This window comes from Cyprinus carpio, chromosome A11 (assembly GCF_018340385.1).
Source record: "Cyprinus carpio isolate SPL01 chromosome A11, ASM1834038v1, whole genome shotgun sequence".
Lineage (NCBI taxonomy): Eukaryota > Metazoa > Chordata > Actinopteri > Cypriniformes > Cyprinidae > Cyprinus > Cyprinus carpio.
This window is the reverse complement of record NC_056582.1, coordinates 18,518,421-18,533,576: the sequence shown is the minus strand read 5'-3', so window position 1 is coordinate 18,533,576 and position 15,156 is coordinate 18,518,421.

Below are 15,156 nucleotides of genomic sequence, written 5' to 3'. Positions count from 1 at the left end.
TATGAAAGACATCCTTTAAGCCAGGGGAGATATACATGGAAATAATAATAGATGAAAAAAGTGACTTGAAGATTTGAATGGTTTAAAAAAAAGGTTTTTTTTTTTTTTAAAGGTTTTAGGTTATTGTTTTTTGATTTAAGATGTGTCTCTTTTTTTTTTTTAATTTTACAAAACCTGAGTCTCAATGCCCTGTGACCTGCTGCATGGTACTATCAATGTTTGAAAGTAAGAGGATTATTAACTAAATGAAAAAGATGAGAGTGGATGAACTAGCATTTGTGTGAAAAAATTATATTATCAAACGTAGTCAAAAGTTTAATAAAAGCCTTTTATAATTCAGTGTCAGTGGTAAAATGTAGATCTGGATTACATGGACAACAGCCCTGCATACAAATCTTTACACACACACACACACACACACACACACACACACACACACACACACACACACACACACACACACACACACACACACACACACATATACATATATACATATATATTTATACAACTAAAACAGGCCTTTTTTTAGAAAAACGATCTTGGTTTACAATTTTAAAAATGAAGGTTCCAGAAGGAATGGAATGGAAAGGTTCCATGAATGTTAAAAGTTCTACGTTGAACCATAAAGGTAAATAAAGATCATTTATTTTTAAAACGCTGTACACTGTAAGAATGTTAGTAACCATCTGAACTATAATTAGTTAATAAGGCTAATTAACTGTGAAAAAAAGGTATTCATTTTTGTATGTAAATTTTCCTATTACAAGTAAAGTCAACATAAACTTTAAATGTTACTGCACTCTCAATAAAGATATTATTGGTATTGATGGTTCCTTTTACTTTGAACTTTACTTTTAACATCCATGAAACAGCTGCCAGGTTAGTTTTTTTTTCTTTCATCAATTAAAAAAAAAAATAAGAAGAAGGAAGATACATGAGAGAGAGAGAAAGACACCCATTGAGAGAGAAAAAGAAAAAGAGAGAGAAACAGCTCTATGATGTTTCTGCAGAGCGTCTCTGTTGAGTTTACCCCTCTGGCTTTCCCAATTATGAGACAGAAAGTCCCTGTCAGGTCGTGAGGACATGAGACTGACAGGAAAGATGCTTGATCATGTTTTCTAGCATCAGTATTATTACATCAATAATAGTTTGAAAGTTTTATCATAACTGAGAATTTCACTTTGTTTTTCTTTGTCTTTTTTTCCTGTTAAAAGCACTGATGTTCAAACACAGAAAACAGCATAACTGAGAATTTCACTTTGTTTTTCTTTGTCTTTTTTTCCTCTCATCAGAGATAAAAAGAGTCACCACACCCCCCTAAAACGGCTCGTTCAACACAAACCCCCCACATCTCTACGATCCTGGAAATGCTGCATGTTCATTTTTCAAACAGTGCAGCTGTTTTCATGCTGTGGTTTCCTTTAAATGGGGTCATATAGAAATGTGGATTTCAATTTTTCCTAAATATTTCTGCGCATTTTATGGAGGAGTTTCCTGTTAGTAAAGCTCTTGGTGCTGTAAATAAAGGAAGATCAAAGTGAAAGTTGCAAAGACACTTGTTGTTTGTCGCTTCTCTCACAAATCCAAAGAGATTATTCTTTAAAAACAGTGTACTATACTGAGTATTGTCAACCACACCCCCTAAAACGGCTCGTTACCTAATGGGTTTTAACACTTGGCCCCACATCATCACTAGTAAGGCGTCACTGTGTGGGAAGACTTTGCAATAACACCGCTCCTGAATGATGAGCTTTGTGAAAAACAAGCATTTCAGAAAGATGGGCAAGAGGAGGTGTGGAAAATAATGTATTTTTTTTTTACTGCATAAAACACATTTCATTACACCAAATACACCAAACAATGTTATTTTTGCAACATCATGACCCCTCAGACGCCATGTTGTTTCTGGATGTGATGCTGTGTGTATTCCATAGTGTGAAACAAATGGTGTGTGCAGATTGAATTGTTTTTATGACATGTGTTTATGGTGAATGTGAGTAGATTTTATTTTGATATTTTGATTTGTGATATTTGATTGTTTATTTGGATATAAAACAGGCAAAAAAAAAACTAAAAGTAAAAGAGTGTACATACACTGTATCCAGAACAGTTCAACTATATATATATATAATTTTTTTTTTTTTTTTGACGAAAAGCATAATAGTTCACCGTGGGTTTTCTGGCTGTGTGTATCGGTTTGCGCACGCTTTACCCCCCTGGCAACTGATGTCTTAAGACGCCAGAGCTCTTACTGCAGTAATCTGTCATAATAACCTGAGTTCTGATCCGGGAAGTATACTAAAACCTTTGGCAAAGAGAAAAAGATGGTTGTTCGGGGGAAAGGATAGAGAGAGAAAAGTGATTCTGTAAGGGATTAGAAAAGTGATTAGCACCCAGTCTACAAGAGGGATTCCACAAAGTCAAACTGCACAGACCATTTTTTGAGTGAAACAGTCTTGAGTTTCCAGTTTTTTGTGCATTTTATGGTGGCATTGTTAAGAAAGCCATAAACAGAAAAACAACTCTTTTGAGATTTAATGGTGGCATTGTTAAGTAATTTTAATTATCTACATGCAAACATAAAACTACTTTTATGTACACAACCGGTCGAATATTTGGCATAATTAAGATTGTTTTTGAAAGAAGTCTCTGATGCTCAGCAGACTGCATTTATTTGAAATGTGTTATTGTGGATTTTCTATCTTGATATATTTTAAATAGTGATGACAAACCTGAATTTTCAGCAGCCATTCAGTCTTCAGTGTCACATGATCCTTGCTCAGTTGTTACTTGTTATCAGTTATTATTGGGGCTCAATTATTAACAATGATTCTTAATATTTTTGTGATATTTTTTTTCAGGACAGTTTGATGAATAAAAAAAAAACAGAAATATTTTGTAACAATAGATGCATATAAAATATAATTTGTAACATTATAAATAAATTTAATGCAAATTTACTGAATAAAATGTTTTCCAAACTTAAGATAATAATAAGAAATGTTTCTTGAGCAGCAAATCAGCATATTACAATCAACATATTCTAATATCTTAGCAAATTAGAAGATTTATGAATCATGTGACACTGAAGACCGGACTGGTGAAACTTCAGCTTTACATTACAGATAATATAAATTAAAATTGTATTAAAATACAGCTTTGATGAGCAAAATCTTACAATCATTTGACCTGTACTGTATATAGATTGTGTAGGCTATATATGCGATAATGTGGTGTTTAATTTTGCATTAGGGTTTGTGAAATACATTTCACATGTTTGCATGTTCCTGTGCGCATAGGTCAGCAAAAAGTTCCCCATGCATTATTAAAAAGCTCTACTTGTGTAAAATTTAATTGTATGTCGGATCACTCATTCAGATGACGACCTGTTCTGCCGGCACCTTTATGTGACCATTGAGAATTTATAGAGGTGAAAAATACCAGGAATGTGTGCAGTGATATAACATTTTATAAGGGTTGGTTTCATGCTTCACCACTCTTCAGCATGTAGCTACCAGCTGTGTACACATCCTATTCAGAGAGAGAGAGAGAGAGAGAGAGAGAGAGAGAGAGAGAGTGAGAGAGAGAGAGAGAGAGAGAGAGAGTGTGGAACAGAGAGAGCAGATAGCAGCATTTTGAAGCCTGTCTGCACAGAGATATTTCATAGACTTCTGTAAGACTGACTATTTCAAAAACACATAATTATCAACAAAAAGCACAAAAGCTTGGGAAGACATTGGTTTAATTAGGAGGAATGTATTGCCAAACTCCAAATACACACGGCTTAAGAGAGAGAGAGAGAGAGAGAGAGAGAGAGAGCGCGCTTTTAGAAGTTAATCAACATTAGCCTTAATGATAAGGCCTCAGAGAAAATGTGCAGACACACTGCGCGGCACAAAACCACATTGTTTGTCTTGGGTTTCCAATAAATTATCCTTATTTCGCTTTAGAAACAGAAGACGAAGAAGAAAAACACACCATCGTCTCTCTGTTCCTCCTCCTTCTCCCACTGCTTGTCAGAAGAAAGGACAGAAAGGAGGGGAGCGCGAGGCGTTGAATCGGTCAGCAGACGCGATTCCCGCGCTTCCAGCAGCTCGCGCTGTGCAGATAACGCGGGAATGTCAACGGTTTGACAGGCTTCCGATGCGTTACTCTCTTTCATCTCTGTCGCTGACAGCGCGGTTTAAAGCTCTTTTTGTACCTATATCTAAATTTGTGTTTTTAGAATGAGAAATCGCCGAGCGGAGACGCATGTTTTCGTCGGCTCGTGAAGGAGGGAGAGAATAAAAAGCACAAGCGTCCCTGTGATCTGAGGTGAAAACACACAAGGCTGATTTTTTCATTTAAGGGTTTAAACAAACGATAGACACATATTTTATTCAGTGCTATTTTTTCCAGTTTGTTAGTTAGTCTCCATCACTACACTAATTAATAATATTTGTTGAAAAAAGTATATAATTGCATAGTGTAGTTCAGTGGTTCACAACCAAGGGGGCCGGGACCCACTAGGGGGCTTCAGAATGCTTTCAAGGGCCCACAAGATGAACCTGAATTTATAAATGTTTTAATTATTAAAGCATTATATGTTTAATGTAATCATGTTTTAATGACATTACATTTGTATTTATGACAGGTGATAATGAAATTAATTCTCTTACAGATTTAATATTATTATTAATATGAACCATTTCATCGAAATACTAGTTACTACAGTGTTACTAGTAAATCCATATAAATCAAAGTGTAGCCTATATAAGTTGCATGACATTTCAAACTATTGAATGCAATAATCTGTTAAGCGTTATATAAAGTAATGCTGTTGGTTAATGTTATTATATAAATTGATGTCATCTGTTTTCTTTATTTTATTATTTGCAGACCACTATAAACTCATTCATTTTTCTTTTCTCATGGAGAAAACAAAAGCAGAAAGATCTGGGAGGAAATTGAGCCCTTGTCTTTTGGATTGTTTTTTTTTTTTGTTTGTTTGTTTTGTATGTAAGGTCATTAGCCATCAGTGACTTTAGGTAATCATTACACTAATCTTTACACTAAAATGTTTAATCTATGCTAATAGCAACACTTATTGACAATGTCACAAATAATGCCCTATTTGACTGCTGTGAAAATATTTAAATTGGGTGTTTTCCTCATTGAGCCCTTGAGCCAAATAAACATACAAACATCATCCAATATCTGTTCAGACAGAGAAAGCAAGTTTAACCTAGCCTTTACTATACCACTCAATACTACAATTATTCATTCCCTACAATATTTTAGCAATATCAGACCAGAGAGGACATCAAAGCATATATCTGAGCAATTATTAGAGCTATGGGTTGCATGAAATAGAAATTAAATGCGAGCAACATGGGTTGCATGAAATGTTTGACATTAGAGTTCTCCTTCTTCAGCCTTCAAAGGCCACCTTTTTTGACCTCAATTTTAATCAGGACTCACTGACCCTCAGAGTGTTAATTGTCCAGTTTTGTTCTCCTTCTTCACTCTTTTTGAAGTGATTAAGGCCAACTTTTACTGACCTCAATTTTAATCAGTACTCACTGACCCTGTCACCTGGCCATAATGTCCAGTGTATTGGATTTAGCAAGGGTCTATATTAAGATTCAGGCCCTTGGCGAAGGTAGAAGTTTTTAATTTAAGTGACATTAAGACACTTCGGTGCACATGAAACCCTGCAAGAGGAATGGGAAAAGCTGGGTGTCTCTGTGAAGAGAACAGAACTGCTAGCAGTGGGGTGCAAAAGCACCAGGCTGGCGAGATTCCTTGCACTATTCCAGGAAATTTGAAATTGCGTGAAAAGAATAATGACACTTAATCCATTTGCATGCAGACACGCAAAACACACACTCCCATGTATGAATTTCATCTAATATTATCTCAAGAAACACTCAAGCTCTTATCCTCAATCTCCCTCCAATCATATGAGATCATTGTGTTGTTTTAATTGTCAGTGGGGAGAAATGCATGAGTGGTACTCTTGAATACAAAGTTCATATCTACTAATCATTTAATTATGATCGGAAAATCTAATGAAGCGAAAAGATTAATTAAGTGGCATTTCCTTGATACTCTGATTGATTTAGAATTACAATGTCTTTCCACAAGAAGCTCAATAATAATTAATAAATTATTTAAATAAATTAAAAAGACATTGAACACTGGCAGTTCGATGCATAAAACTCATTCCTAGTCAAACAGAAATAAGTCACCTTCAAAAGTAGTCCTGATAATTTATTTGTGTTTACTTATCTAACAAATACAGTATATTTGTAGCAGTTCTTAGCAACATGATAATAAAGTGAATCAATTTTCATATATATATATATATATATATATATATATATATATTATATATATATATATATATACACACACACACACACACACACACACACTGAAAAAGAAATTGGTGTAGAAACAATTTTCACTCAGAACTTAGTGATCACAAAAGTTAGCACGTCTTTGTTGGTTTGTGGTTGAACTGAAAATATAAATAAAATCAACAGTCTATGTAACTGGCTTAGAAAATATCTCTCCCACAGGCATCTTTATCTCTCCGGATGGACTTGCACTCCAAGGTGCTTTTTCTTCGCAAAGGAATTTTGCATGATGCCTTGAAAACAGCAGCAACATCAGGCTTCGTATCAGCACGATCAAAAGAGAATAAATGGTGCTGTCAATGTCCAAATAGAGGAAAATGCAAGGTGCTTTTTTTGTGCCACCGCTGTTTAAATGACTTCTATGCTGTCATGAGACCCAATGGTTGAAGAACGAAGGGCAAGTATTGTCATTTACATATATTCATTTTGCAGATGATTTTATCCAAAGTGACTTACAAATGAGGACCATTGCAAGCAGTTTATCATAGGAGTCAACACCAGCAAACATTAGCAAGACATGAAATAAGACGATGGGAAATTCTCCAATCATTTATTGCGACTGATTCTTATGCAGACGGTTCAGGATCCTATAGAAACATACTTTCTTTGTGAGATAAAATCATTATAATCAAACCTTGATAGAGGGACTAAACAAAAGATGTTTATACACTAGCCCTCAACTGGTTCCATGTCTATGAGACACCACAGATGTGTTAACAGATGCATTCATGACCATTTTTTCAGGATGTGTAGAGGGAGGATGTAGATGTGATTAGCATCCTGGTTGAGGAGCCGTGGTAGTGCTTTGGAATGGTCGTCATGGATAGGAGCAGTGGGGTGACAGTGATGTATGGCTCCTGGAGCTGAACAGTCTTTGCCTGTTGATTACCTTAGCAACCAGAATGTGGAAAATGCTGAATCTCTTAGTTAATGTTTTAGAGTGTAAAAGCATAGATGTTTTATACATCATTGAATAATGTTCACAGTTGAAACCTTCCAAGAACCTGTCCAGATTGATTTTCATCCCAAAATCAAAAGAAATAAGAAATTATATTTTGCTTAAAGACCAGCAAGACTGTATTATACCATGAGACCAAAAATATTATTTAATATATAAAATATTCATAAGGTGTTTATCATATTTATCATGTATTCGTTTATTGTATATGCCCCCCCCCCAAAATAAATAAATAAATAAATAAAATAAATAAAATAAATAAAATAAATAAAATAAGATTCACTCTTGTAGTTCAAGCTAGTGTTATGCATTCACCAAAAATTAAACATGATGACAGTGGGACACCTTGGTGTTTTATAAAGGTTTTTCCAACACCGTTCTGAATCATAAACTCTGCAATGCCATAAAAATTATCCAGTATGATACGTGAAATGAGGTTGAGAGTGAAACTCAAGCGTTTCACCCCTTCAGCCCATCACGCTTTGGTAGGAATAAAGATGAGCTGAGTCCTCTGTCTCGGCACATTTGCTCTGTAGTATTAAAAGAGAACATCTTTACCACCAAACATTGCCCTGAGCAAGTCTATCGACTCTCATCTCCAAGAAGAAATGGATCAAATGAAATATTAGCTGGCCAACGGTTCCCTGAAGCCAGTAGTGGTTGAGGTCCCGCATTACACAGCGGATTGTGGTGCCATGCTGAATTGTCTCTGGGTTGGGGGGATGATGAGGTGCTTTGCCAGGGCAGGCCTCAGGTGCCAAATGTGGTGTTGAGAGAGAGCAGGAGAGTAATTCTCCCCGCTGGAGCGAGCTCTCACAGTTTAAACACCTCGGGCACTCGGCCATCTCCGTCTCACATAATAGCATCTACACTGCAGTTTCTACTCACATGCACTTCTTCACCAGTTTAGCGAGCAGGAGAAAGATGGCATGAAAGAGAGGAAAAATACGGACTGAGAGACGGAGTGAGAGAATGACAGATAGAAAGTAAGAAAACGAGAAAGAGGGAGAAAGATAAGACTGTGAAAGTGGGTCAAGGACTCAGTTCAGCCATAATTACAGAACTCCCAACACCACAAGCTGGAAGATCAATCCGGCATGGGATTTAGGAACCTATTGTCTCTCTCTCTTCTCTCTCCCCCCTCTCTCTCCTTGTGAATGAATCTGTTTTTGCAGGATTTTTCAACCCTGCCTTTTGCCATCAAGCCCTTTAATTAAGATTAGGCTAGAGCTCTCACTTCAAACTCCCAGCAGGAGAATTTAATTTTAAGATGAATCACACTGCAACCTGTTGAGGACACATTTTACTCCAAAATAAAAAATTAAACAAATAAAGTAAAAAAAATAAATAATAATAATTAAAAAAATTGCTTTGGGACATTATTTCAATGACATTTTCCCCTATTATTGTGATGACCATAATGTGTTTTCAGTGGTGATTCTCATTAGACTCTCATTACTGTAATACAAATCTATCTATCTATCTATCTATTTATCTATCTATTTATCTATCTATCTATCTATCTATCTATCTATCTATCTATCTATCTATCACAGTTCTTTTTGGTCCTCAAATCTGATTGGCTGAGAAGAAAGCAATATTCTAGTGATAACAGAGCTCCAACCATTTCTCCGTTTGTATCACTGTGCTTGCGGTATGTCATGGCAGATGCCCAAATCCACAATCATTTTATAAATAATACATTTTTTTTGTTTAGACTTCAAATATGCGGCTTGTTGACCCTTTCATGAGCAGTGTTGGGCATGTTACTTTAAAAAAGTAATTAGTTACTAGTTACTTCTCACAAATAGTAACTAAATTACATAATTGTAAAAGTAACTAATTACCAGGGAAATTAACTATTGTGTTACTTAAAAAAAAAAAAAGTTCAAATATGTCAAATAACTTGGATGCCCCAAATATTAAATATGTTAAATGACACTAAATAGAATAAATTAATGTTATAAAACATTGTACACTAATCTACACTATTTTAATGTTGCTGTGGGACAATGTGAGAGACACCTATCAAATTTAATATATTATTGTAAATATTATCATTACTAGTGGAACAGTAAAACTCAGTAGATGGTTTAGAACTTTTAATATTGGTTGCACAGAACTGGCCAAAAAAAAAAAAAAAATCAATTATGCTTGTTAATGTTTACCAAAAATAATAATAAATAAAATTACATAATAATAAATAATAAAAGAAAATATATACATACACTTTTGGTTGTGCAAATTAAAATGATAAAACTGTCATACAGCTTCACATCTGGTAGACATACTGTAGCCTACTTGAAGTATTTTCTTACAAAAATAGAACAAGAATGTTTAACAAGAAGTGCTCTCAATATAATACTGAACAATGTACCAAAAATAAATAATAATAATAATATACACGCGTAGTACAAATTAAAAATATGAAACTGATATGTAAATAGGTAATACAATAAAAATAAAACTCCATGGCCATCTCTGACCACTGGCCATATACAAGTCACACAAAGGCTCCTCTCACAGTAGAGGTCAAGCAGGAGCAGAGGTGGAACAGGGGGAGGGATGGAGGGCCAGGTCCATGAGGAAGGGGAGGAACAGGGGACTGAGTTAAAGCCGGCGGAGCAGGAAGCCAAGGTGGAGCCATGAGACAAGGTGGAGCCAGCAGAGCAGGGTGCCAGAGCAGAGCCGGCAGAGCAGGGTACCAGGGTGGAGCTGGAAAAACAGGAGCTAAAGAGCACCAGGGCAGAGCAGGCAGATCGGGGAACCACCAAAGCAGCGCAGAAGACATTCATGGCAGCGATGATGGACAGGGCGGAGCAAAAGACCACCACGGTGAAGCAGACGGCATTGAAGACCACCAGGACAGAGCAGGTGGAGCTGAAGAGCACCAGAGTGGATCAGGTGGAGCAGGAGAATCAGAGGACCACCAGGGCAGAGCAGAAGACCACCACGGCAGCATGACTGGCATGACTGAAACAAAAGGCACAGAGAGATTAACAGCATGGCTGTGACAGGACAGTCAGAGAGTTCACAGGCAACCTCCGTGGTCGGTTCAGGACCAGACACAAGTTCATAGATAACCTCCGTGGTCAGTTCAGGACAGGACGCAAGTTCATAGATGGTCTCCGTGGCTAGTTCAAGAAAGGAAGAGATTCTGAATCGAGCTCCTTGGTCATGACAGGGTAATCAGAGAGTTCAGGAAAGGCCTCCTTGGCCAGGACAGTGTAAACAGGGAGTTCAGGAAAGGCTTCCTTGGCTGGGACCATAACCTCATCAGGACAAACAAAGATTTCATAGATGGGCCTGCCCTTAGAGGAGCTGAAGCAAACACCTGCAGCTTCACCTGGAGATTCTGCAGCGGATGCCACCACCTCTGGGGGTTCTGCAGCAGTGGCAAAAATAAAGTTCATAGACGGCCATAGCAGAGGCATTGGGATACAGGGAAAGTTCAAAAACAGTGTCCATGATGGAATCAGAATTGACTGTTAACACAGAGAGCAATGGAAGTTGCCACCTCTGGGGAAGCTGGAGCAGATTCAGGGACCAGAGTAAGCTCAGGAGTGGATTCGAGGACAGGAACAAACTAGGGAATGAATTCAAAGATTAGAGCGGACTCTGGATCAGACTCACAGGCTGGAGAAGACTCGTGAGTGGGGGTGTACTCTGGAGCAGACTTAGAAATGGAACTAGAACCTGCTCTGGAATAAATTCAAGTACTGGAGCAGGTTCTGGGACTGGAGAGGGCTCGGGAGTGGATTCAAGTACTGGAGCAGGCTCTGGGATTGGAACGGGCTCTGGGACAGAATTGGACCCTGGGACTAGAGTGGACTTCGTAACAGATTCAGGGACTAGAGTGGGTGCCACCACAACTCGAGGTTCTGCATCAGAGGCTACCACCTCTATGGTGGTGTGTGCGGCCCAAACACAGATAACAGCCATAGCTGTAACTGGCAGGACAGAAAGCATATTGTCTTTTTCCGAGACTGACGGCACTGTGCCTGGGGAACTGGAGTGAATAGTGGCCGGCAGGCTTGAGAGCGCTGAAACAGATTTGCTTAAAAGCTTTGAAACAGTGTCGCTTGAGAGCACAGAGTCAGTGTGGCGTAGGAGCTTAAACAGAGTTTAGGATCCAAATGCAAGGCTTTTGTTATAGAGCGTAGTAAAACGGGCAGGGTCAAACACCAGAAAACAGTAAAATCCAAGGCACAGGCAAAATGGTAATCCACAAGACAGGCAAAGGTCAGGGCAGGCAGCAAACAATCAAAAACCAGGTGAACCAGGTTACAGGCTAAACAATAATCAGCAAAAAGTGTGTGGATGTGTGCAACCTTTATAGTGTCCCTGATAGGAAACAGGTGTGGTGCAATAATGAGTTCCTAGGCAGGGGTTTATGGGAAATGGAGTCCGGAGAGAACAAAGACAAAACCCCTTATCATGACAGATAGATAGATGCAAGGTAATTCTTTTAATGACGTTTGGTCATTTTTGGGTGACATATGTCATGAAAATGTTCTTAAAAAGGTTTTGTTCGGATAACACATCTTTGTTGTTTTCTCTTGACAAAATCACCAAAACCCTTGTTTCACTGCAGATTGTGGGTTTTCACAAGAGCTACATGTTTCTGAAGAGCTTTATCAGAGGCTGATGTCAAAATGGCCTGTGGCAGTCTCTCGTGTTTTATGATCTAGGGTTAACACTCCATTCTGAATATTTCTTTGGAGACCTAAAAGAATGACAGCATAGGCTACTGTGACTGAATATGATGCCACAGGTCAGGCTACTGCTGCCGTGTCTAATGGATTCTCATGCGTTGCCCTGACATTCACATTGGCAGGTATTATTGACAAAGAGGAGGTGCAGCAATACATTTTATACGTGAAACACTTCACGTGGCATCGAGTGCTGCATTTGAGTTCCCTCTGTTGCCTAGGGCTGTGATACTGCAGAATGTCCATTAATAAGGAGCAGCAGACAGCTTCATCATGTCCTCTGGTCTGAAGTTAAACCAAAAAATACTATAAGAGAAATATGAAAATTATAAATATGAAATATGAAAAATATATAACAAGTAGATACTTTCTACAAAGAAATCATTTATTTTGTTGAAAATTTGTTGCAAATAGTTTATGTTTGGTTGTGTACGTAACCACAGTGATGTCCAGATTTATTAGTACAGAAACAGACAAAAATGGATTCATGAAATAAATGAATTTGCACAATAGGCTAAATTTTTTATTTATTACAATTAAAAATGCTACAAGTTGTAACTGAAATAAAATAATTTTAATGTGAAATATATTTGTTAACTAAAAACTAATATTGCATAAGAACACTTTCTTTACTTGACATTAAAAAATAAACATTAACTGAAATAAATATATAAAACTTACATTTATTCTATTTTAACTAGTTGTGAAGGCATCATTTCTAATTTTTGTAAGTTTAATTAAGTACTCAGTTTAGTTTAGTTCTGCACTAAAATCACTAAAATTGAAAAAACCCAAAACTAAAATAAAACTTTATAAACATACTTTATCCAAAACTTTATAAACATATTTTTGGAAAAATAAAAATAACAACAAAATTACCAATACTTTAAAATTAATGTGAAAAAAGAATATATATATAAAAAACTAATCTAATTTAATATTATCAACAAAAACAATAAAAATAAAATAATAGCATCAATGACATTAAAAAACACTGATTAAAAGTACTAAAAACGAAATTAAAATCAAGCTTAATAGATTTTTTTTCAAAAAATGACAAAAGTGCATAACAAAATTGATAAAACTAAAATTGAAAATATTAAAATAAAGATAATTCAAAATATCAATAATTACTATTATATTATATGAATAATACTATATTATTGTCTGCTATGATCACTGCACCGTGGTACTGAAACAGTACTTTTGATAAAAGCACTATTATAGCACAATTTCAAATATAAAGAATTAAGGGGGATATGATTACAAGTCAAAATATACTCTCATCTCCAGTTAAATCTAATCAGCACAGGTAGAGCTTCTGCAAAACAAGGCGATAGATTCTGCAACCAACACACTGCATACGTCAGACATCAAGAGATTGAACAATTCTGCCTATGGCCAGCACACAACAGCTGCACTGCAACCTGTCGGCATTTGTGTAAAGCACCCCAGTGGATCTCATCTCTCAAAAGCGGAGGCCAGGGACAATGTCCCTGAGAAAGAACGACTGCACATAACTCTGGCCTGATCGGACAGGCCATTCTCTGTATGTGATTGATAATACCTGTCTAGTGCGAGGTGAAACACAATGGCGTTTGGCAGCCACCTGATTCGAATGGATTGCAGAAAATGAAATCGATGTGGCTCTGTGGAGACGGGTTGCTTGAACTGCCTCTATCGGGACTGTCATCAATACAATTATTGATCCCAAGGGGAAAATGTTGGCCTGTGCACTCCGCCAGACTAACTGATTAAAATTACCGCAAGAGAACAAATGCGAAATTTGATTGGAGGAGAAAACAGCAGTTTTAAAGCAATCTGTCATCAAGATAAGATGTTTCTTATTCATGCTTCATGAGTCACACTGCTACAGAAAGAAATGTGATGATGTACTTCCTCTTTGACCACTAAAGATGGAAAAAAACTTGCTGGAATTGTGTTTAAATAAGCCCATCAATGGCTTGGACAAAAGCCCAAGCAGTCAAACTTCAGTCAAATGGTAGTGTACTTGCAAACCAAACCATTTGAGTAAGGGGAGTATAACTAGTTATTGAATCAGGTGTCAAAAGTATATTCCAAGTCTTTTCAAGTCGTAAGATTAACTGTTAACCCCTGCAAATGAATCGAGTCAGTAAGTTAAATTAGAGATTCAGATCAGTCCAATTCGTGAATGATTTATTCAGATAGTTACTGGGAAGGTCACTGATCCAGTTCTTGACTCAATTCAGTTTAATTTGTAAATAATCTTGACCAGTTTTGTGCAGTTGATTCACTGTTTCATCATTTTAAAAGATCAAGATTCAAAAGAATGATTTGTTCACTCATCCGGTTCTCGAGTCAACTCATCGTAGAAGATGTGAGTTAAATTTGAGAACTGGATCAGTCCGATTCATGAATGAATCATCTAGACACATTTAGACACATGCTCACAAACTTACCTAAGCACTTCCCCTTGGAAATCCCTGCTGTGGTCTATACTTTGTCAAATGGATGAAGGAGATTATGGACCCTCGGCCCCTCGATTTTGACCAAGGGAGTGAGTCTGCTTCATTTGTACACTAAAGGCCACAAACACAATTGTGATGTCACTGCAGATTGCGATTAATGTATCCCCACCCAAAAAACGATAAATTATTTTTTTTGTTTTATATATATATTAATATGTATATATAGATATAAATCAACTCCAGACCAGTTTTTTTTTTAAATGGATTAACAGATTCACTGAAACAGCCTAACTCAAAAGAACAAATCATTTACAGATGCCATCGTTGTTTCTCTCAGGAGCTCTGTTTCTTTGAGAGCAGTATGGTTAATGTCAAGACTTTTGAGGGGCTTAAATTAAGGGTTGTTTTTCACATAAAAAAAAAAAAAACACTATCATGTGACTTTCAAAAACCGTACGCTGTATAGTACAGTATATTGCAGTTCACAAGTCATAATGACCAATTTTACAATACTATTATGGTGTTTTCTTTTCATGTAAAGTCAGTTTTCATTAAATTCAAAACTGTCATGATATCTATTAAAAATTCACCTTTTGTGTTCCACTGAAGAAAGCGAGCAATGCAACAACATG